General features: G+C 40.1%; 1 protein-coding gene across 5 annotated transcripts in view; it reads left to right on the forward strand.

The window, feature by feature from the left end:
• The first annotated feature begins 731 nt into the window (after nt 1–731).
• ZNF366 (zinc finger protein 366) overlaps nt 732–24,843 on the forward strand; it is a 55,737-nt gene continuing 31,625 nt past the window's right edge. For 2 of the 5 annotated variants that reach the window (XM_064642683.1, XM_064642688.1), the window contains exon 1: nt 18,553–18,710. The gene's annotated coding sequence lies outside the window, so the exon portion shown is untranslated. Of the gene's footprint in view, nt 751–18,552; nt 18,711–19,644; nt 19,927–24,843 lie in introns of those variants that run through there. The other 3 variants (XM_064642685.1, XM_064642689.1, XM_064642684.1) reach the window with 3 other exon arrangements.

Consider the following 24,843-nt stretch of genomic DNA (forward strand, 5'->3'; position numbering starts at 1 on the left):
TGTTAAAATACATAGCTGTTCACAAAGTTTGTTCTTCAGAAACCCATGTTATTTCACAGAACAAATTTATCTCTAATTTGATTTCAGAAAAGTCAGAACAATATCAACTGAGACCCAAAAGGACTAAAACAACATTTCACAGACAAAATCCTACAAAAAAAAAAGAAACTTCAGGAAATGCTCCAAGTCAAATGAAATAACAAACATTTCAAATGTTCTTTTTTTCCTTAAGATCTCTGGGAAGAAATCAATGTGTCTTAACAAACGGCTCTATTTAAAAAAGCACACCAAAGCACAGCAAATACCAGCTATTGAGTCCTAAGTCTGTTGACCGGGATACCAAAAAAAAGTTTTATTTTCATTCCTTTTCCTGCTTGGAACAGAGAATCTCCACACAGCTAATGGCTGAAACACAGCTTTTCCTATACCATGCATAGCTGGATTTGTGTATTTGTTTGTAATCCTAAGGCACACAAAAGTGCATTGTGTAACTATCCACCCTATTTCACCTCAACAGGGTGGATTTCGTCTGGCAATGGGCAGTAACATGAAGCTGACCCTGATTTCAGAGTGGGTGAGGAAAGTACATGTCCAGGTCACGGCCTCTGTGGATTGCAGGTGGAAAGCCTGATACATGGTCTGCCAATGTGTTGCAAAGGGCCTTGTCTGGAGAAATGCCAAGCAGGCAGTGAAATAGAAAGAAAACATCTGGTTTCTTGGAGTCCTACAGACAGTTCATGTGCAAAACAGGTATAGTAATAGCATAATTTTATATTAAAATTTTTCTTTCTTGGGTGTGATGCAACAAGGGAAGCATGTAAAGCGTGAGGCTGGTAGTTGAAACAGTATTCTCATGTGAGTTTTCACAAGCTTTACCGGTAGTATTTTCATGCTGGTAGGTTTTAAAATGTTTGTTATACTCTATCATTGTGACCCATTTCAAATCATAAGGGGTACCTTGTTAATTCTGTCAAATGTCGTTTCAAAAAGGGAAAAGTTTTACAAAACACTGTCCGAAGTTCTGTGTTTTGTTACATCTGAGTCTCAGAACTAGACTTTTAATGCTAGGATCTCCACCCCATACTACTTAGGAAATTATTTTCAATGAAAAATTATGTTTATTTTAACATAATCAATTTCTATAAGATGGACCATTAAAGGAAGATAAATATTAAGCTACAGAGTTTCTATCCAATAGTGATAGAGAACTATTTTTATCAAGTGTGTAACTTTGGGACAAAATAAACACCTGGTGTATTAAAGTAAGGCAGATGGGACAACTTATCAGAGGCAGGTCAGAGGCTGGAAGAATTAGCATAAGAGTCTTATACTGATCACCTCTACTTGATATGTTTTTGTATTCCAATAGGAAATCACATAAACAAAATCTGTGCACTTAAATATTGAATTTTATGTTTCAAATCACAAGCTAAACACATTTTAAAAGCTGGTGAGAATGACTTAGCTTGGGAGCAGCTTATGCAAAACATTGAAGCATGGGCACTTGCTGTGGCAATGAAGAGAGTGACTCATCTTTGGAGTACAAGCTTCAGTATTTGACTCTTCAAATCACAGTTTCCCTGCTTGGGAGTAACAGAGGCCCCTACAAAGCACACAACTGAACATCCTCACTTCTTCTTTTCAATGAGGATTGGTGAATTCAGCACCTTGCAAGAACTGGGGGTAATGAGGAACTACAGTGCTGTCTTTTGTTGTAAGTTGTAAAAAGCTGAGAAAACATTCCTTCAGTAAACTGTGGTTGGAGAATTATTTGCATACTGCAAGTCAAATTTTTGATACTGTAAAGCACTAGGACTATACCCTGCAACCTACATATCTGGAGTTTTGTCCCAAACACATTATTAAAATTTACTGATTCATTAGGGAGTGCCCCACCAGTATATTTAAATCAAATGTAACTGTTCTGCTTTAGCAAACAAGGATATAAAAGTAGGAAGTCCCTACATTTCTATGGGCTTGTCCCAAGACACAAGCAGCAAATTAGTGAGACAGCTCAGGATAGGGAGAATTAAAGACCTGTTGACTCTGGACTTGTTGCCCAAGGGAAAGAGAGAGTGGGAGTCTCTGGTAGTCCCAGGAGCTCTGTTTGCTGAAGATGAGGAGCTGTTGATCAAAGTCTTCTGCAGGACTGCAAGGTGGCCTTGGGATGAGGGACTAAAATGTCACCTCTCCCCTTTCTGCCACATCCACCTTTCAGAAGGTGGTTGATTCATGAATCTGTGGTTTCCTGCCATGACATTTTGGTGGCAAAGCCTGCTCAAGGTGTTGACACCCTCATTGCCCCAGGCTACACTCATGACACCTGGCAATGCTGCAGTTTCTAAGAGACCTGGAAAACAGAGACCATTCCTTTACTTTGGGATGGATGAATCATTGCTCCAGGAATGACTTTTAGAGTCTATACACCTCAGTATGGCCAGTGTGACCCTTCCTGCCCAAAGCACTGTAGGTCTATCTTAGTTTTTCACTCTCTCTCTCAACAGTAGCTCATTCCTGCCCCACCACAGCCCAGCTGGAAGAACAACTGCTAACACTGAGGAGCCTTCTAGGGAGGTCACATACATACAACAGGTTCTATCATGCTCCTCTTCATATTCCAGGGCATCCCAGAGCATAGAGACATTTTAGGGCCAGATGAAGAGAGAAGTGAGACAGCCATGAGAAAAATGGGGGTTTTTGTGGGTCCAGGTTCTCCTTTGAGCTGCGTTCAACCCTTAGGATGCTTCATAAGACAATTAGAGCTTATCTAAGACAACATAAGCTCCCTGGAGATGTGTTCACACTGGTTAATTTTAAAGATTTAATGTATGTGCTCTGACTAGACTTCTGAACAGCTCTGTCTCTCTCTCCATTAACTCTGTCAGGAGCTCAGGCATCCAGGTTTTCCCCTTCTACATTGTCTCTTGCTATTACAAGCCCCAGGTGGCCCAAAGTATTGAGACCACACATTTGCACAAGTGCCACTTTCCTAAACTCCATCACCAGGAGCTGCTAGCTGGTGCAGGAAGTAAAATACCCCCAGCATTTCTTCTCCTGATGGACAAGACCCTGCTGGGGGAGGAACTGGGGCATGAGGAGGTCTCCCTGTCAGCAAGGACTGCTGTGTGTTCACATCCACAGGTTCTTTGTGATATTCACCTGGACAGACCCTTTCAATATGAACAGCCATCCTCAGTCGTCCAAGGGAACAGCAAAAGTACCCATAATGCTAGGACTATCAAATGGATGATACACAGGATGCAATAAAAAGCCTAGAAAATGAGCATTTTTTTGTCCTTTCTGAAAATGAGTGATGTATTTATGAAGTGCTTAGCTGCCATTTTATTCTTGAGTAGGTTGTGATCTGTCTTGCAATTGCAAAGTGCTTCGAATCTTACTCTTCAGTGACATCGTGTTTATGTGAAAATGAGGTGCACTAGGGACTGAAGCCTGTTTGTTGTAAAAAACAATAAATGATACAGGTTATATAAATGTTCAGGTTATTTATAAGAATAGTATAACTGATTAATTCTATTTTTCAGAACTGAATGAAGATGAGTACTGAGAAAATATTAGAAATAATGAAAAATAAATGGACTTGAAAAAATACCAGTTCGAGGACAAAATCACAGATCTGCGAAAGCAAACATGGTTAACTAAATTTACTGTGAAAATCTCTGACTGTCCCTCCCTAGAGAGCAGGGATCCTCAATAACACTGACACATAGTGGCATTCCCATGATACCTGCTACTTTCCACCTCTGGCCATGCATGTTAAAGGAGTGGTGACGCTGTTGTATGATGTGCATGCAAGGCATTGGTGTGCTGTGGGCAGCTGTCCACCAGAAACTATGACCCTTTGTCCCCCGCCCACTCTGCTTAGAGTGGCACCGAGCTCACCAGTGACTCTAGCTACTGGGGAAAAAAAGGTCATCTCCTCAGAGTGTTTTTCTCTTAATCCTGTGCTGAAAATGCCATCATCTGAAAAGACATCAAAATCATATGCTTCTACAAGAACAGTCCCTCTTTTCCTTGGAAAGATTTACCTGATCTTAACTGCCTTTCCACCCCTGCAATATGTCTTGATTTGAATCTGATTTAGATCAAAAGATCAAAGTCTGATATTTTTCTTTAGCTACATTGGTCCTGAAGATATTCAGATAGTATTGTGAAAACTGAATTTTGATGTTATTCTCCTTCACTCAGATTTGGGGTATATTTGCTCTTGTTCTAAGATGCTACATGATGAATTTCACCCATGGAGAATCTGTTTTCTAGGTTCTGAACCTGAATCAGAACAACTCTAAACAATCTTGCCTTTTAGTTCTGTTCTTAGCAGAAACCTCTCATTTCCCTCCTGGGACCTTTCCCCACCCATATGTGGAATGTTTAAGGCTCTAGGTTTTTTCCAGTGTGACTCTAGAAGTGTTCTGTTTACTTCAAGTGAAGAAAATAAAGATATAACCAGAATCAGGCATTCATTTTCTGATTTGATCTCATCATGAATGCATTTATGAAAATCATCTATTTCGGTAAATTCAGTTAGCTTTTTCATCATACTTTTTTTCATCATACAGTTTTCATCATACAGTTTTCATCAGCTGCCTAGACCAGCAGTTGGAAAAGCCAGCAGTGTTGCTCTGAGTAGTTTCCAGTGCACACATGAACTGGAAGATAAATCAGAACAGCACAGAACTTTTCAGTGAGCTCAATCCCCACCAAAAGTAGACATCCAGACTGGCTAAACAAAGATGTCCTTCACCAAGGGCAAGTCCTGTCTGAGTAACCTAGCAGCATTCTATGATGGCTTGACTACTTCAGTGGACAAGGTAAGGTCTTCCCTGGATTTCCGTAAAGCCATTCACACAGTTCCCCACAGCATCCTTCTCTGTAAATAAGCGAGAGAAGAATTCAATGGGTGGACTGTCTGGTGCATCAGAAATTGGTTGGACAGTCATATCCATAGGGTAGTTGTCAATAACACAGTCCTGATGGACATCAATGACAAGTGGTGTCCCTCAGAGTCCGTACTGGGATCAGTATTATTTCATATCTCCATTAATGACACAGAGAAGGGGATCAAGTGCACCCTCAGCAAATTTGCAGATGACATCAAGCTGAGGGGTGCAGCTGACATACCAGAAGGTGAGGGTGCCATCCAGAGGGGCCTGGACAAACTTGAGAAGTGGGCCCATGGGAATCTCACAAGGTTCAGCAAGACGAAGTGTGAAGTGCTGCACCTGGATTTCAACCCCTGGGGCAACCCCTGGTATCAATCCAGGCTGGAGGATGAACAGATCGAGAGCAACCTTCCAAGAAGGACTTGGGGATGCTGGGGAATGAGAGGCTGGACATGACCCATCAGTCTCTGTTTGCAGCTCAGAAAGCCAATTGTATCCTGGGCTGTGTCAAAAACAACATGGCCAGCAGGTTGAGGGAAGGGGTTCTGTCCCTCTATTCCAGCCTTATGAGGTCCTACCCGGAGTGCTGCATCCCACTTTGGGGTCCCCAGCACAGGAAGGATATCAGGACAGCAAACTATTGGAGCAAGTCCAGAGGAGGCCCACCAGGATGATTAAAGGGATGGAACAAATTTTAGCTCTTTATGTTTTAGCAGTTTAAGTTTAAAATTTTGTTCACCTTACACTTAAAAGAATGAACAGGAAAAATTTCTTAAATGATTAATCAATTTTCCATTAGAAGTAATTAATTCAGGAGCTGAAGAAAACCTGGATTTATTATTATGTTTTTTCTGAGGTATAAAATAGGTTTTTAATATCTGCAATTTTATTTTCTTGAAATGTAAAGAAAAACAATTATTACAAGAAAAACAACTGGTGACAATTTTTGCGATGTTTGAGCAGCAAAGTACATCCAAAACTCTTATTGAATCTTCAATACTTTGATGGACTTCACAGGATTCCTGCTGATGTAAGAGATTAGGATTATCTTCACATTTAGGGCAGGCTGGAACCATCTTGCCACATATTAGAGAAATCTTAATTCACACTATAACTTCAATGTGTAAAATGAACAAAAGCAACATTGCAGCTGAGCACAATAATTATGTAACTTCCAGTTGTACCCCATTGACAATTATTCATAGTATGACCTTGAGATTGCTGATTCACTCCCACAGCTTGAATTGTGGTGTTAAAGTTACTAAGAAAAAGAACAGAGAAGAAAGACACTCCTTATATTATGACTATATGTTAACTCTCTGATTTGGAGTCACTTGGTCATGTACTGTGTGGATATATCCTCTGTGGATGGGATGGCTGCCCAAGCAGACAACATCCAACCTCTCCTCGCTTTTTCATGCTCACTGCCTGGTGAACATGAATCACTGCACTGTGCAAGCTAACAAGCTAACAAACCCCACAAAATCCTACTTGTTGTCAGCCACACACTCATACATGGACACAGAAGCTTCTACAGAAATATTCAGGAACTCCACAACACTGTTGACTGAGTAATAACTTCTCAGAAGGGATACTCTGGCTGTATGCTTATACAGAATGATCACCAGCAGAGTTGTATCAGGGTATGCTTTTTGGTGCATGAACTGTAGCGAGCAGCCCTGATGAGCCAAAGGTGAATGTACAGCTGAAGAAATCTCACTGGCAAGATTTCTAGTGTAGTCTGAGGTTTTTCCTGTAGATGTTTTTTTTTCCTGTGCTTTATATTATAACCAAATGCTTTTCTACAAAACAATAGAAGCCTCAGCAAATCTGTTTTGTTAAAATAAAAAAGTACAGGTCCAAAAACAAAACCCATCTAAACTTTTTGAAGAAGAGAGGAAATCTAACAAACCTAAGAGATCTGCTTTTCTTTTCCCCTAATTATTCTTGGCTAGTTACCTTAACACTCACTTTTTATTTACTGGTAACAGCTTTGAACTCCTGTGAGTTCGTGTGTCAATCCACATGGTCTGTCACACACGGTCAACTAGTTTACATTGTCTTACTACTGACTGTAGTCTTTAATACATATAACTGGATACAATTATCTCCAGTTATGGGGAAGTCTTATAGCAGTCAATATGAGCAGCAAATGAATGAGAACTGCAGGAGAACAGTGTTTATTCTGTCTACTATTTCCTAAGCATCAAGGTACAAAACAAACCCAAAAATACACGAAAATCTGATGGAGCTGTGGGCACGGACCACGATGCTTGGGGTCAGCTTTATTGAGAACAACACCACCTTATATACACAGTTTAAAAAGTAACAAACAATGTTCAACCAACCACATACAAGTATTCCACGGAGCATGTGCAATGTAGTATCAGGAACTACATTTCCCAGGATGCCTTTCAGCATCCTTCCTGTGATGCTAACCACCACAGCTCCCCTCTCTTTATTATAATTATAACAAAAGAGAAGAATTATTAATATTATAACAAGTGACAGAACAATTCTTAACCTTTTTCCTAAACTTATCTTAACCATCTCTATAATCAGGGCTTAACGTGATAAGGCCTTTATTGAAATCGATCATATACCTTTACCAATAGTGTAACTTCTGTAACTCCATAAACAGTGCAACCTTTATCAGCTTAGAACCTTATAATAAGCAAATTCACTTAGAGCCTTCCACCTGAGGTTTTATGTGTAACTGGGTAGAAGAATCAGTTTTATTTTTCCGAGGGTTTGTATAGAATTTTATTTCAAGGAAAAATGTTTCCTCTGAGTTGTATGTCTTATTTTCAGTTATGTCTCTGATATGTCAATGTAACTGAGGTAGTATTTTTATACTTGTTTAAGGCATCTTTGCCATAAAGTGCATTTGAGTTCACACATACATATCTCCACACAACTTTTCTCATTCACACCAAGGTGGCCACCTTTTCATTCTCACCTCATACATGCATACTTAAATCTTGTATTATGTCTCTGCTTTTTAACCATTTGGTTTATGTTTACCAGTAGTCATTAATTATGTGTTTCTTCATCTTCTGTTTCTTCATTTGTCATCTCTGCTGTCCGCTTTTGCTCCGAACGAGGGCTGATGTAAGGCCTAAAACATCTGGAGGGGATCCACTTTAGTTTAGTGCCTGTGGACACACAGGCATGTCCTCTTCCCCATGTCACAAAATCCACTGATCCTAGCCATTGCCCTGACATTAAGTCTTATCATGACTGGTGGTTTGGGAGTTCAAATTGTGTTGGTGTTCATATTTACTGTGATCTGTGTCATCACAATTTAAGAAATTTAGGACATATAACGCTTGCCACAGGCGTTCTTGTGGGCTGTATACCAACTCCCCCTTCTTTTGTTTTTGAAGCATTCCTTTTAATGTGTGGTGTGCCCTTTCTACTATGGCTTGTCCTGTGGGTGAGTGTGATATGCCTACGGAATGAAGGACTCCTCAGTCTACAAGAAATGTTTTGACTTCTGCAGAAGAATACACAGGACCGTTATCTGTTTTTGTATTCTTTGGAACTGCCAAAGTTACAAAGCAACTAAGCTAGTGTCTGATAATGCCCTTCACCTTTTCTCCAGCATGTTCAGTAGCATTAATGTATTTGGAGTGTGTGTCAACTGTGACACGAACAGATTTTAAATGACCAAACTCGACTATGTGCGTGACATCTGTCTGGCAAGTTTCATCGGCTGCTAGGCCTCAGGGATTAACCTCTTCTTCAGACAGCATTGGGGTAAGTTGTTGACAGTTAGGACATGACATGATTATATCCCTAGCCTGGTTCATTGTAAGTTTGAACTGCCTTTTCAATGAGTGTGCATTTTGATGAAAAAACTGATGTGATAGTTTTGCCTGCTCAAGAGTTCTGGGGACTGTAGCAACCACAGCAGTGGCATGTGCTCTTTGATTGCCTTCTACTATGAGCCCTGGCAGTTCTGTGTGTAATCAGATGTGCATTAGGTAAAAGTCATGTTTTTGGTGATTGACAAGGAACCATATAGTATGTATTTCTGCAAATAGATAAGGATTAGTGACATCTTGAAGAAAAGAGGCTTCAAGACACAAAACTAACTCTGCAGCATGACATGAGTCAGTGACAATATTCAGTGGCTGATTACAAAATAATTCAAAAGCCCTACATGTAGCAGCAAGCTCTGACTTGTACAGACTCTTGGACTGTGATCTGTACTTGTTTGTCCCAGTGTCCTGTGACAGGATTGATCCATGTCACGGCAGCCTTTTTTGACCATCCAGATGCATCAGTAGAGACAGTGACACCTGACATGGGCTGTGGCCGACAATGACATGTGGCCATCAAAGGTAAATTCACCATCTCTGCCCAGAGTCCGTGTTTCAGAAAATGAATGGAAATGTCACCATTGCAGTCTGCCAGAGAAGTTTGGAATCCAACGTCCTCCACAATGAACCAGTCTAGACTGTCCTTGGTGGCTGGAATGTAGATGGTCTCAAGATCTCGTCCATCCTTCTCCTGCAGGCGTCCTCGGCCTTTAATGATGAGATAGCAAACATGCCATTAGTAGTCCATACAGTTCTAGGTGGAAATTGGGGTAGAAAAAGCCATTCCAGAATTTTTAGGGGGTCAGACTCCATCTGATCCCATTGGGAAAGGACGGCAAAGGGTTGGAATTTGCTGGGAACGATGGCAAGGCAGATGTGTAGGTCAGGGTGTCATCATCTGCCCTGCCTGTTCTCAATAGCCTGGGTATATATTTTCAGAGCCTATTTCGCTTCTGTACTTAGGGATCAAAGAGAGTTTAAGTCTGAGTCGCCTTTAAGAAATTCAAAGAATGGGTGCAGTTCCTCTGTTGTAATTCCCAAAATAGGTCTCAGCCAATTAATGGCTCCCAGAAGTCGCTGTAAGTCATTTAGTGTTAAAGTGTCCATTACCTTTAAAGTCAGTGGCTGTGGCATGATCTCCTGATGCGTAATCCTCCATCCGAGGTAGGCCCAGGGTTGAGTTTGCTGGATCTTTTCTGGTGCAATCTGCAACCCTGCTTCTAGAATGACAGTAGTTAAGGCAGTCTTAACAGATTGTAACTCAGTCTCTCGGGCTGCAGGTATCAGGATGTCATCCACATAGTGATATATGATAGCTGAGGGACAAAGCTTTCAAATGGGCTGTATGACATTCAATACAACTGACATATTATTGGACTGTTCTTCATGCCTTGTGGCAACACCACCCAGTGGTACCTCTGCACAAGTTCTGCATGATTAAGGGATGGAATTGAGAAGGTGAAGCGAGGAGCATCACCCGGGTGCAGAAAGGTAGTAAAGAAGCAGTCCTTCAAGTCAATTACCAGCATTGGCCATCCCGCAGGAAGCATAGCAGGTGAAGGTAGCCCTGGCTTCAATGCTCCCATTGGTTCAATAGCTTTGTTGATTGCCCTGAGATCTTGTAGCATATGCTACTTGCCACTTTTCTTAGGGATGCAGAACACAGGAGTGTTCCATGGGCTAGAAATTGGTATTATGTGCCCAGCATCCAGCTGGTCCTGTACCAGGCCTCACAGGTGGACTAGCCGTTCCATCTTTATGGGCCATTGGTCTATCCAAATTGGATCCTCTGTCTTCCACTTTAATTTGATAAGTTCCTGGAATGGTTGACCAACAACCTCTATTGAAAAACCTGATCTCTCCTCGTCACAATCTGCAGGGTGGTGCCAAAATGACCTAAGACATCCCTTCCCCACAAGGTACACAGGATAGGAGCTATGACGGGTGCAACCCTGGCAGTCTGTCCCTCTGGTCCTATCTCTGCAAGCAAATGTGCACTCTGCCTAGGCCTCTGCATACTTCCTACCCCCAGAATAGTAGAAGCAGGGAAGATTGTGGGCCAATTGCAAGGCCATTCTGTGTCCTTAATAATAGAAACGTTTGCACCAGTGTCCATCAAGTCCTCAAACCTACGCCCATCTGTTTGACAAACCAGCATAGGCTGAGAAGCAGTAATAGTCTTAGCCTAAAATTTGTGGCTCGCCTATGCTTCCAAAAGCCCCTGAGCCCCTCCTGGCCTTTTCCTGGGGAATCACACTGTAAAAGGGAATTAGTTGGGCAAGCCTCTGTCCTTCAGGGATAAAAAAGGTGGTACAGCAGTCCAAGCCATAATTTGAATTTCACTTTCAGAGTCAGAATCAACTACTCCAGGCAAAACAAACAAACCCATCCTTGTGGTTGAAGAATGGGCAATTAGTAAGCCATGGACCCCTGGTCCCAAGGGTCCCCACACTCCAGTAGGTATTAATGCCACGGCAGTGGATGTTATGGTCATTGGCTGTTTGGAGGTCAAGTCCAGGCCAGCGCTGCCCATGGTGGCTGCGGGTCAGTCACGAACTGATTGTTTAACGCTGAACTTGTTTGATTCGCAGGGGCACGCAGCGCCCCTGTTTCCTAGAAATGCAGGCTGCCTTCTACAGTAGACTTTAAATCAACCCTCTCTATCCCAGTGCTTCCCTTTGCTGCAGCTATGGCAAGTTGTCGAAGGGGGTTTTCTGGGGCAGTTTTTAGCAAGGTGATCGGTTGCTCCACATCGGAAGCAGCCGCTATTCCCTTTCACCCCTTCATATACCAGTAGCTGGGCTGCTAAATCCATAGCTAGAGAAACCATGTGGTGGTCGACAGACCTCACGTTCTGGCAGGCTCGTACCATTTTGGCAATCGTGCAGATTTCTTGCTTAGCGATAGATTGCAGCGTCCACCGACAGTCTGTGTTGGTATTTTTAGGCAAGCTGCCTAAAAAGCAACTCTCTGGCTTCTTCGTTTTTGATTTGTCTGCTTAGAGAAGCCTGCTATTTGTCAAGAAACTGCATATAGGATTCTGTAGGTCCTTGTAGGACCTTAGCAAAGGACAGATTACTGTCTTTGTCTGTGCTGGGAAGCTTTCTTACTGCTCTCAATACCAATATCGTGATAACCTCATAAATTTCTCGTGGATAATGAACCTAGGAACCATGTGCTGTGAAAGCTCCTTCTCCCACCAAATGAGCACAAGTCACTTCAGCCTGTAAACTGCTCTGATTATTAACGTAAGCCGCACAACTCTCCTTAAAGTCTGTAAGCCAAACGCTGTATTGAATCACTGTTAGGACCATTTTTAAGAGCGTCTTCCAATCATGAAGAGAATCTTCCAATTGAGGTTTCCAAGTAAGAAAACATATGGGGGAAGGAGACACCATTTTCTTTAACTATTTGCCCCAGTTCCTTCGTCACATCATACGGCAAGCTATGGAACTGAGGGTTTTGTTGCGGCTGATATATTACAGGACATGCGTTTATCACTTCCCAGTCCCCCACTTGTAATGCCTCCTCCCGACACTTTTCCCATTTGCTTACGGAAACATTTGCACCCGCGCCTCTGTTCTCAATCTGAGGGACTATAGCTGACCCCTCTCCAGCATCTTCCATTATCTCACGCCCTACCAGACCGAGGCATCCAATCTCCGATATGGGCATGCAAGAAAATGGCCACTGGACTGGAAGAGAAGGACTCTCTTCCGTCATGTGGCTAGGACAAAATGGCAGCCCCCAGTCAACCATGCAGTTGCCACGTGGCCGCAGCTCTGCCTCAGCCCTGTGGCCAAGTTCATCCTGCATGTGTCCCTCCATTTCACGACAGGAATCTGGGAACCACTCACCGGTAACGCAGTTTGAATTACGCGTTTGCTTCCTAGGTCCCGCACGCCCATGAAAACTCGGCACATAGCTACTGCCCATGACATCCCCCTCCCATCCTTGGCTGTGGGAATACACTACCGACTCCGAGAATATGCCTTCTTCCCATATTCTTTCCTCCTGTATTCCCAGCAGTTCCCCCCACTCCGATCTCTGTGCCTGGTCTCTAGGAGAATTCTATGGCTGTCAGGTTTGTAGGGGGAACAGGAGGGTTAGGGTCTATTTCCATGGAGGGACTGGCTCTCCTCTGTGCGCTCTTTAATGCTTCCATGACCTCCATCCAGGTAGTAAGGTTTCTAAATGTCTCCATGTCTCCCAGTATTGCTCTGTCTCTTAAAGTCTTTCCAATTTTTTGCCAAGTAGTCACGCTTAGAGTCCTGGCCAGCGGGAACCCCGGTACAGCTCTGTTAATCCATTTTAATAGCTCGACTAATTTGGCTTCCTTGATTTCTTGCAAGTACTTTTTAAGTATTAAGCTTAAGTCTTCAGCATTTTTCCCTAATTCTCGTGAAGCACTCTTCCCCATCTTGGCTGCTTACCTGGAATCCAATCACTGAAGCCATATTTTCTCTTTGTAACTTGATTCTCTTAATGCAGGATTCCTTCCTACTGACTCCAAGGACTATGCGTGCAATTCTTTTTAGCAACTCCTTTCTTCTTTTAGTTCAGCCAGGGGTGCCACTGGTAGACATCCACCTGATGTCTCTTACTTAATATCCTTGTTGCAGGGTACCATTTGATGGCACTGTGGGCACAGACCCTGATGCTTGGGTTGACAAGTGTCCGAATCAGAAAACAACAACATCTTATATACGCAGTTTAAAAAGCAACAAATGATGTTCAACCAATCACATATGAGTATTCCACAGAGCATGTGCAATAGAGAATCAGGAACTACATTTCCCATGATGCCTTTTGGCATTCTTCCTCTGACACTAACCTCTGCGAAAGTCCAAACCCAAAACCAAACCCAAAATAAAAAAACAAACACTCTCAAACTCTAACTAGAAGGAATCTTCCTTCCTTCCTTCCTTTCTTCCTTCCTTCCTTCTTCCCTTCCTTTTTTCTCATTTTCTTTCTCTCTCCCTCCACCTCCCCCTCTCTGAGACTTTAAAAAACCATTAGAGACACAATTTATCAACATTCACATGGGTATGGAGTACAGATTTCCCAGAAGGTTTCTTGTCTCTACAGCCTAGCAGCTGTAAATCAGAAGTGCACTACTATTTTGCTCCCAGGAAGGGCCTGAAATGAAAAGGGTCTGAAATGAAAATGACAGCAATTGGACACTGATTTAAAAAAAAAAACCCACATAAATTCACATTAATTTCTAATTAATCTTGAAATAGAATATCAGGTTTACAGAAGAAATAGTTATATTATCAGAGCTAGCAAAGTAAGAAACATCACCGCACAACAAGAATATGCAAACCTGCCTTTTCCTGAAGAGTTACACATTTTACAACACTAGATGCCCAGCCTTCACCTGTAAGTGTATTAAGTAATTTCACGTGCTACAGTACACTTATTAGACATTAGAACACATGAACACACTTAATTGAGCAAGATAGCCAAGACAGACTAGAACAAATGCTGGATTTATTACCCAGTCTAAGTAGACATAAAACTGCAGCCTTTACTGCTGTCAAATTACCATTTTGAGAAACCACCAAAAAACTTGGTGTATACTTCGGCAGTTTTCCATATGTTACAGATCTTCAATGTGACATCAAATTCAAAGGTACTGACTAAAGCCAAGTTCTTGTCCACCTCTGACCTGAACAGGGCTCACAATCCTTCTTTCATAACTTTATGTATGTCAAAAGATGAAAACACATCCTCTTAATCATACCATCATACTTTAAAATAGCTTTTGATGGTATTGTTTTAGTAAAGGTAGTTGTGATGATTGCATACAGGGTACAGGAAAAGCATGTCCTTAAAGACTGCAGCCAATACCATTTACCAGAAATGAGCTTGGCCCAGGATAAGTTATAAAGGCCACTTGAAATTATAATAAGGTGTTATTGCCAGGAATGCTCCTCTCTTTGATAAAAATTCCCACATTTCTCTCCCCAAAACAATTGACAAATGTGGTTGGTCCAAAGGTTATAGTCTGCAAACGCTAATAGTTCGTTAAAGTGATGGTTAGGTACTACCTGTCTCAAAAGTAAAAAAAAAAAGTAGATTCAAGAATAATAAATTTGGCTGTACAAGCAGATACTCATGAGAATACTCTGATCATACTATAATCATGAAAGACAGGCAGTAGCGTAAAACCTTTGGAACATCTAACATTCTAATATTTTATAGCCTGAGAAACTGAACAAAATACTTATCAGTGTACACAGGCTTATTGTGTTGCAATACAGTAAGTTGCAAAACATAACCTTACATTGACATCTAGGGCTGTGTTCTCCACACACTGCAGAACAGAAGAGGAGAGTTCTTTAGGCTCGGCTCTGGTTGTCTCTGGTCCCATTAGTATTCTGCCAGCTTGTTTCTGAATGATCTATGGTAAACAGGCAATACAGAAAAGAAACCAGGAAAAGCACAGATGAGAGTGACTTATGAAAAACAATTATGTGTCCTTCAGGTTTTTTGTCTCTGATTGAGAACTGTATTATTTTTACTCAGCTAAAATGCCACAGGTATACTGTGGACCGGAAGGAAGATATTAATCGTATTTTTTCACAGACAGTTCAGATATATATAGTTATTGTCCTAAAGCAATCAAGAAAACCAGTAAATATTTCTGGGGTTTGCCTCTGTTTCTTTTTCTCAGGATAAAGTGGAATACTATTGCTGATGCAGTTACCTCTGTGTTCTCTCCTATTATGCTGGATAGATGCTCATTGTTTTTAGCGTGCTGAAGTTGTTTATTTCATTCTTATTTTGAAAGCATCAAAATAAGGAAATAGGAAAAATAGAAAGCATCTCTGCTGTCATTGGAAAGAGATTGTGAAACACAATCTATTCCCTACTGAAGTAAAAGGAGTAAGAAAGAAGGAAAAAAAAAGAAATAAGGACCTTAACTTCTCAGATGTCAGTCTGATTGAAGATCTAGTCTGATCATATAGAGTGCTATTAGAGGAATCCTCCAGGTCCTCAATACTTACTGAGACCATGAACACAAGAATGTTTTTTTTCGTGGCCACTCCTTACAAGACATTATGTATTGGACCCAGGAAATACTTACACGTGATGTTGTTCATCAAACTGCATTGAGGCTGGCACTGTATCTGTCTGACTTTGTATCAGTGCCTTCATTTTGGTAACAGTAGACTGAGAAAAGGTAAAAAAAAAAGACAAACACTTCTTCCAGAAATATATTCTGAAAAGCAGATTAACTTGTCCCCTAAAACTTGGCTAAATATCATAATTTAATCTCTTATTACATGATTTGCATGACTCTAGGTTCCATTGGTTTTGGTCATGCTTTTTTTTTTTTCCTCCGCAGTAATTGCACAGGCATGACCTTGCAAGGTATTTTTCTGGCATGAAAATCACAGTTTCAGTGCCTCTTCCTCCTTGGGTTGTGATTTTCTGGCAGCAGTTGGGAGAAATTGACAAAAGTAAGAACAGGTCAAGAGTTTCAGTGGCTGCATGCTGGGAAGCAATATTACTTTACCCAGACTTGGCTGGGCAATTAAGTCCTGACCTCTTGAATAGTGGAAAGGCTGCTGACAATGAGACCCAAGGTAGCGTTAAGTGAAAGAAGACCTTACATCTCCTGATGTCCTCGCTGAAGTAAGGGGTTCCCACAGTCTCCTTCAATCAGAATAGCCAAGTCTTATAGCCTGTTGTTAGTGTGCTAGTGCAGTACTGAAGATGGAGCTACTTCTCTACAACCAGTTCAGGTTGAGTTCTGTGAAAGACAAAAAAAAAAAAGCCTTTTCAAATGGCCTTATCATATACACTCTGCATCCAGACTTTGCCCTGGGAGTAATAGCTAGATCAATGCTGCTGAAATTTAGTGGAAGGACAAGAAGCTTTGTAGATATTTGTGTCCATCTGCTTAGTTTTGCAGTCCTCAAGAAAGGGAAAGCTACCCTTTGAAGAAGTACTGCTGTGACAACTACGTGCTTCATAGAGGACTTCAAAGACTATCACATACCCTCAGTGACTTACTTAAGAATGATCCTAACTTGATTAGTATAGGTTTTCAGCTACACTTCTGCAATGGATTCCCAATGGAGAGACACAAAATGTTACATAATGGCAGTCTTCAGGGTCTCATTAACCTGTTGTGCCTGGCAAATAAATAAATTAAACTAGCTAAAAAGGCCTGGAAGCTGCAAATATCTTCAAGATCTTGAAAAACAATTTCAAAACACAATGACAAGTTTTGAGCTGTTAGACTGACCCCGCAGGACAATACACTACTTTGGTGGCTTTCCATGCCTCTTCACTTTCCTCATGCTCAGCATGCATAGGAGATCTATTTGATTAGGACCTCCACTTCCAAGGGAGAATTAAGGACTTCATTTGCAATATACAACCGAAGTGCATTGCATTCTTTTGCTTTTAAAATTCAGCCTCCTGTTATACTTTTACCCATTTCAGAAAACCCTGGTGATGTGGTAAGGCCAGAGATTGGTCACAGCACCTGCACTGCTCTGCCAAGTACTGATACCCATTATCAAAGATTTCAGATTCTGAATATTAGAATAAACCCCAGAAAATTGCTTATTATCTAGCCAAATAATTGCTATATATCTTCCGGAAATAGTACCAGTAACTACATGAAGGAACACAGGTGCTAAAGAGCTACTTCCTACATTGGTTTACAGCCTGTCAATATTTATTATTCTATAATAAAAGAATAAGGTAACAACTTGTCCTTCCACTAAATTTCAGCAGCACTGATCTAGCTATTACTCCCAGGACAAAGTCTGGATGCAGAGTGTATATGATAAGGCTACTTGAAAAGGCTTTTTTTTTGTCTTTCACAGAACTCAACCTGAACTGGTTGTAGAGAAGTAGCTCCATCTTCAGTACTGCACTACCACACTAACTAAAAACATAACATGACTTCGTGACAGTGTGAAGGTGTTTACTGGCAAGAATGTTAGAATAAAAAAAGTTAACGGGAAAAAAAAGGGAGCATCTAATCACTGTAAGTGACCTTCAGATGATAGATAAAGTTAGGGGAAAAGATACAAGCAAACAAAAACACAGTGGAGCACAACAAACTAAACTTATCCCAAGTATAATTCCAGGCAGCTGGCCAGTATCTGTTTGTCAAAATAAGTTTAATGGGGAAAGAAAGAAACAAAATAAGGTATGAAATCTGTTCTAGAACATAGCACATTGGTTTTGTTTGAATAGATCAGGATGTCCTCTATAATTCTTTGAGATAAATTACTTGTTGCTGTACCTCCAATATCAAGCTATGAGTCTTAACATTTTTCTCTCCCTTTCACCCCTCCCCTTTTTTTCCCACAGCATTTTATAAACATCCAATGTGATATTTTCCTGTGGTCAGAGTAAAGAGGGGGTTTAGGCGTTTTTTTACCTATATCACCATGGAAACAAGATCTGTGTATTCATCTACAGCCCGTTTTTCTCCAGAGTATAAACCTTCATTATCTATACAAGCTTATGGCTAATTGTTCTGCATAAGAGATGGTTGTCTTATTCTTACCCACTATTTTGGAAATTCATTTCATGTAGTTGCACATAACGAGCCGTAAAGGAGGTTTTATGAAGCCAATAATGCAGATATAACACTTGAGGAATTCCTTTTGGACTGGACATATTTATTTTTCCAAACATTTTGTTTGAGAGAAAACGAGATTGCTATCTGCTGTTTCCTTATTTTTTTGCAGGAAAGCAAAGGGTTGTTGACTTCCTCTCCCCTCCCTTCCTTCCTTCTTTCTGAAGGTACTGTACTCATCTGAAAAAAAGAGAACGAAATGATTGTTCCTGTTCTCTTTCTTAAGTCATTTGAAACATTGTCCCTGCTAGTTTTTTAAGTTTACTGCAATCTCTGCACGGGGGGAGGGAGAAAGAGGGAGAGAGACACAGATATTACAAACTTGAGAACAGGTAGAGTTTAGGGCAAGACTCCTTCCAGCTTCAACAATTGGTAAGTTAAGTAAAATTCTTTTATGGTTAACTTTTTAGAAGTGCAATATATATATGCTTTTGTATTAAGAAAAGGCACTAATCAGATACACATTTAACTGATAAAAGGATAATAATCGTATGCATTGACAAGCAGTCTATTTATGCTATAAATACCTATAGTCTGGTTTTTAGATACTGGTGCTAATACCATATGGTTTAACCAGAATTTCCCAGTAAGGCTAGAAACAAAGCATAATCTGCTGTGAATTTCGCATATATAAGTCCTACCAGAATCTTGTTACGGGCTTCACTAACTTTATCAGTGCAGTTTCAGCAAGAGTCACTGGGCCATTGCTGAAATATAGAGAGGAGCTGTGTCATAGGCAAATCAATGTATTTCATTTCTCTACTGAAGTCTGCTCCAACCCACCAACCTGTGCTATATCAGGAGAAGAATTACCAGGGCCATTGGTTTTTTTCCTTCTAACTGTATTGTGTTTAGGATTACACAGGTTTTTCTCTATTTATCTATGTATATGATTAGTCCAGAAACAGTAATATTTAAGAGGTGTTAAAAAAAGTTCCTGATTCTCTTGTGGAAAAAAAGAAAACAAAAAGTTCATGTTGTGTAGTATATAACAACAGTGAGGCTAACTACCTGCATCAGTAATAGGATGGACTCAATTGTTTATCTGTTGTTTGCATTGTTATAGACACCAATAGCATTTTTCATGTTGGTCATTAATGTATCACAACGATCAGAACTGTCATGTGAAATGAGTGATTGAATGCAAGGGTATGTTTCAAATATTGGAAGAGAAAAATCCCCTCCTGCACACTTTTATAGGAGCAGAATGCAGAGGTAGGGGAAGAATTGGGACAGGTGTCCATTTCTTTGCAGAAGGAGAGTTATTCATCTTATGATTCAGTATTTCTTCAAGATGCATCTCTCTGAAGTGCAGGGTCCTCTGCAGAATGCTCAGGGCCCATATGGAGAGGCTACAAATGGTAAGCAGATAGGGCAGAGAGCCAGCAGGCAGCTCTAGCTGCCCCTCTCCAGCTCCTGCTCCCACCAGGGTACCTGGGCTGCGCTTCCGCCCTGTGACAGCCTTCTGCTCCCACCCCTCACTGAACCAACTAGTGGAAAGGACTTTCTGCCCCGCTCTATCTGGCAGCTTTGTGCAAGTTTTTTCATAGGAAGGAATGATCTACCACAAATTCAGCCCAGTTTCTGGGTAAGTTGTAGATTCTGTTTGCTTTGGGAGCAGCTGATGGGTTCTGCCAAAGGAGATTAAAATAGCTTGTTTCTTGAACTTCTTAGCTTAATGTTGCAGCTCCATTTAGTTTGGCACCAGTTATTAGGTTTATTTCATTATATTTAACCCACAAAGAATCCTCTGCTAATAGAAAGTGTATGCCAGGCATTGCCGTGAAAACCACTTGCCATATTTTTTGCTTGGGATATGTGGGTTTATTTTTTTGTGACTTATACTGACCCAAATTTAGTAGATTATTTGGACATCTATTTTGACAGTTACGTGTTAAACACCTGGAATACCACTTTTTGCTTTAAGTGAGAAGTAGAAGAGTCTTCCAAACACAAAAAAAGAACCCCATAAGCTCTACATTTGTAGTGGTATTTTGCTCAAACTGCAGAGTGTTACTCGGGATTGCAATCACTTGTAGGTTTTGGTCTGGTTAGTTCAGAAGTCCGGTTTGTCATATAGGTAAGAGCCAGCCACAGCCTTTAGTTACAGACTTTTTTTCTGAAGATGATAAACATTAATGTATTATTGATTAAGGACGTGTATACAACAAATTCTTTCTCTCAGACATTGTCAGAAATATATAAATAAGAACACGTGTGTTCAAAATCATAGTAGGTGACCAAAAGCAGTACACATTATTTTAAAACCCAGTCCTCAATAATGAGCACAGAGAAAAAACATTTTTAAAGGATTGCTTAGTAATTTGACAGTAAAAAGTAGAGCTTGAATTTCAAACTTCATTCTTAGATTTTACCTCTTGGCTTTATTTTTCCTTCAAATGATACACTTTTGCAGTCATCTGGAGTTTATTTGTTTTCACTTTGTGTAATTTATTGCTGGGAGAGCTCTAACACGATTCAGTATAACAGGAATTTGTAACAGAACTAATATCTTTCTTGAGGTATCAAGAAGATGATTCTTTTGCTGACATGTTATCCTTATCCCACATTGCTGAGATACTTGCAAGCAGAGAAAGGTATAATCTGAGTCTGGTTGGAGTACAGATCTACTACCGTCTTATTTCACAAATTAAATATTTGTGAAATGAATTTTCAATTATTCACCTCAACATTATAAAAAATACTGGCACAACAACCAAAACCAAAAAGAGAGAGATTGTGTTTATTTTGCTTCAAGTGTTATTGCTTCTGTTGCTAAGAGCCGTATTTATATATATATAAAAATAAATATAGCATAAATATATATGCTATATTTATGTATATAGCATAAATATAGTCACTCAGTGTATGTATTTTCCTAGAGTATTATTTAAAGCCGTTATTTCCATTTGATTTGCTCTCAAGTATAATGAAATAAAATGTAGAGGAATTTTCCTTTTTTTTTGAAATAGAAAAATAAAACCACAACAGTAATGGCAAAGTTGTCACAGAAACAGGTTGTAACCTGTGGGAATCTGAAGGTAACATATCTAATTCAAACAGCGCAGAAGCTGAGAGAAGTCTTTATGTAAATGTCAGTTGCCTTTTTATGTTTAGGACCAGCTTCTTTAATGGTGAATGCTATTGAGAATGGGAGTTTTAGATGCAGAATAGCAGCACTGAGTTACATTCCTAGTAACATTTTGGCATCTTTAATGCAGAGATTTTGACCAGGAGTTAGTTTGAATCTTTGAATCTTAGTGAGGTTTGGTGTTGTGGAAAGTTTTTTCATTTTTAGTTGGTTATGGGGGTTTGTTGTTGGTTTGTTTGTTTTTTGATTGGTTTTGATTCTTTCAAACAAGCTCATCAATAAGAACCTTGCCTTCAGACTATCTGGATGCAGAGCAGATACTGGTGATCTGAAAGCCATTATGTGCATCTCACAGATAAACATAGTGTCATGTCTTTAAAGTGCTATTTCTAGTAGTGACAAACAGATATAGAGGATTTAGAATGGGAGAAGCACAAGGGGATGAATCATGATAGCAACACAAGATAAGCCTAAAATACAGAGGCAGAAGAGTATGGATTACCCCAGAGAATGCTTAAGTTGTTTCTAATCTTTGAAATTGCAAGGACACAATGATGCAGAAAAATGTCTGTCTGGATGAATAACTTCATTCTGCTAGGCACATCAGCAGAACAGCACCATGAGAAATAAAAGCCGTAAAGGCTGCATAAGGTAATAGGGTTTTTTTATGGCTGTGGTTTAAGGACACTAATCAGGTAACACTGTGTAAGGAAACATTAGCTGGCAAAAAATGAGCCATAGCTTTCGAGCACTAATGTATGTTCCTCAGTAGCAACTCATGCAATGAAACAAACTGCTCCTTCAAACAGACCTTATAAGTGCTGTGAGACTGCTACAGATTTTTCATTTGTTTGATGGACTAATTTTATACCCCAACCTATTTTTAAAAATAGAACACCTGTTAAAACCAAACAGTGGTTTTCTTCTCGAGTGCAGTAGTTTTCCTCATTCTAGTTTTCTGTCCTAGAAGACCACCGAAAAGGAATGAACATCATCTTGGACAAGAAAGAATTAGATAGACGCAAATAACGGAAAGTCTTTAAAAAGAAAGAAATAAATCTGGAAAAAAAATTACTTGGGATTATCTTTTTTCTGCTGAAAAACTGATATCCTGAAACTGAGACTGCAGCTTTCCATTGCTGCGGATAGAATGGCATTTTATGGGTGATATTCAGATTTTTATTCAGTGAAGAGGCCTAAGTTAGTACTCAGCGGTTATTTAAAACACACATTGAGCTGCATGCTGGATATCTGGTTTTTGTTTATGTATATGGCAGGGACTAGTCCTTCTTGCTTGGCTTCTAAAATGCTACTGATCCAATTAAAAATGTTACTTAATATTTGGTTTAGTTCCTTCCAAACTTAATACCTTTTTGACTTGCTTTTGTAAAACAAATACTTTTATTTGAGCATTACTCTGCTCTTGATAAGCAAAATGCATAAATTTCCTTCTAAACCAACAATGCTTAATGTACTGTAAAAACTTCTAATGTCATTGGCAGTAATTAAACTAAGAAATCATATAGTAAAAGAAAATATTTTTCTGCTCTGGAGGTTATGGGAAGAAATTATGTGAATAATTACCCCTTTTTAAAACTTTCATTCTTTATTTCCTGCTTTTTATGCTAGAAACCACTCCCCCCCCATTATTAACTATTTGAATGAAGGATGAAACACCCTATTTTTAATTTTTCTTCCCTCTCTCCTCTACTATGACATCTAAAATGCAGACACATTTTTCCTTCTACTTTGTGGGTGTGCATGAATTCATCTGATTTAAAGGAGAAAACCTGTTTTCCCCTTGCCAATCTTCAAAAACTCTAAACCTGGAAACACCTAACTTTTCATCTGCATATGGTAATTAGCATAGTAATTAGAATTTAGAGGACACTGAAAAATATAAATGTTACTGAATTGGAAGATTTATTTAATTACAAAAACCTACAAGGTAAACTGAGTCTCCTACATTGATAATATCCCCTTTTGCTAATGAATTTGCAACAGGTACAACTGATTTGAAATTGAAAGCAGGGCTGTAAGAAGGGTCGTGCATTTTCAGTGCTAGAAGGAGAACTAGTGCAGAGCAAGTAGACATTACCCACGCAGTACTCTGTCTGGAGGCCTGATGAAGAACAGAAATCACCTAATTTCTCTGCAAGAAGGAACTTTGAAAGGTGGTCTTCCTAGAATGGAGGAGCAGGTGGGGTGGCTCTGGAATCCCAGAATGAATCACAGAATATTCTGGGTTGGAAGGAATCTTCAAGTCCAGCTCCTGAGTGTCCCATATGGGGATCAAGCCCACAGCTTTGGTGTTATTAGCACCATTCTCTAACAGCTGAGCTAGTCTCAGGGATGGAAGCATGTGGTTTTGCCCCTTTTTGGGGAGCAGCTTGTTCTGACAGCAGCCCCTCTGAAAAACCACAAGTGTTTTGGCTGGGAGGGACAAAATGACTTCCAGCCTTCCTCTTCACTAGTTTGTTGATGTTTGTGACTGTGCAAAAGTCACTTATACTTCAGTTATCCCTGTTTAAGCTTGCAGTGTAATTGTTGGGCTCTTTTTTCAGTGATGAAAGACCTTCTGTTTTGTGAAGGGCTCTATGCTGGATCTGCCACTAAAGACTTTGTGAATTGGAAAGAGTATGTGCTCTTACCAATACACAATACACTGGATTTAATCCAAACTTATACACACTCTAAAGATATCCAGGGAGATCATTTTAGAATGTAGTTTCAGGTTTAGTCGTTTCTCTGTGCTGCTTTCTAAAGCATCAAGTGTTTCAGCTTGCTACTTTTGCTCCAGGTAAAAATGATTTGAAAGTACTATTTGAAAATGGGCTGTCTGTCATGCAGTACTTTCAGTTAGCATATTATTTTTCTACCTGTCTTCTTTTTCTTAAAATTATTTAGAGTATATATGTAATGAAAACAATATCAGGAGGGGGAAAAGGAAGGGATGACCTGTCTTTAGAACATCTGTCAGCTTCTAAGGAACACCAGAAATTGTTTGAACCATCTGGTAGACACCAGCCCACTCTGGGTCAGTTCCTTAGTGCAGATTTCTGAAGCTATGAAGATCATCCTGTATTTGTCCAAAACTATTGTCCTTTGATAGGAATTCAAGAAAATTGTAGTGAACCTAGAAGAGCAAGATGACAAAAATGTGCTCATAAGTTCACCAGAAATTAAACCCATTCATTTATAAATGTGCAGGAAAATATTTTTTCCACAGCACCACAGCAGGGAATCACACTAGCATGAATGTTATATCAAACAGTTTTCCTGTATAGTGCTGAACTCACAATATGAAGTCACCAAGATTTCCAGAATAATTTTGTATGTCTGTAGGCAGCATTTTGTCAGGATGCTACAGAAGTTGTCACATGCATCAGAGGAATGGTGCTGACCAACTCTTCT

The sequence above is a fragment of the Pseudopipra pipra genome, chromosome Z (genome assembly GCF_036250125.1).
Source record: "Pseudopipra pipra isolate bDixPip1 chromosome Z, bDixPip1.hap1, whole genome shotgun sequence".
NCBI lineage: Eukaryota > Metazoa > Chordata > Aves > Passeriformes > Pipridae > Pseudopipra > Pseudopipra pipra.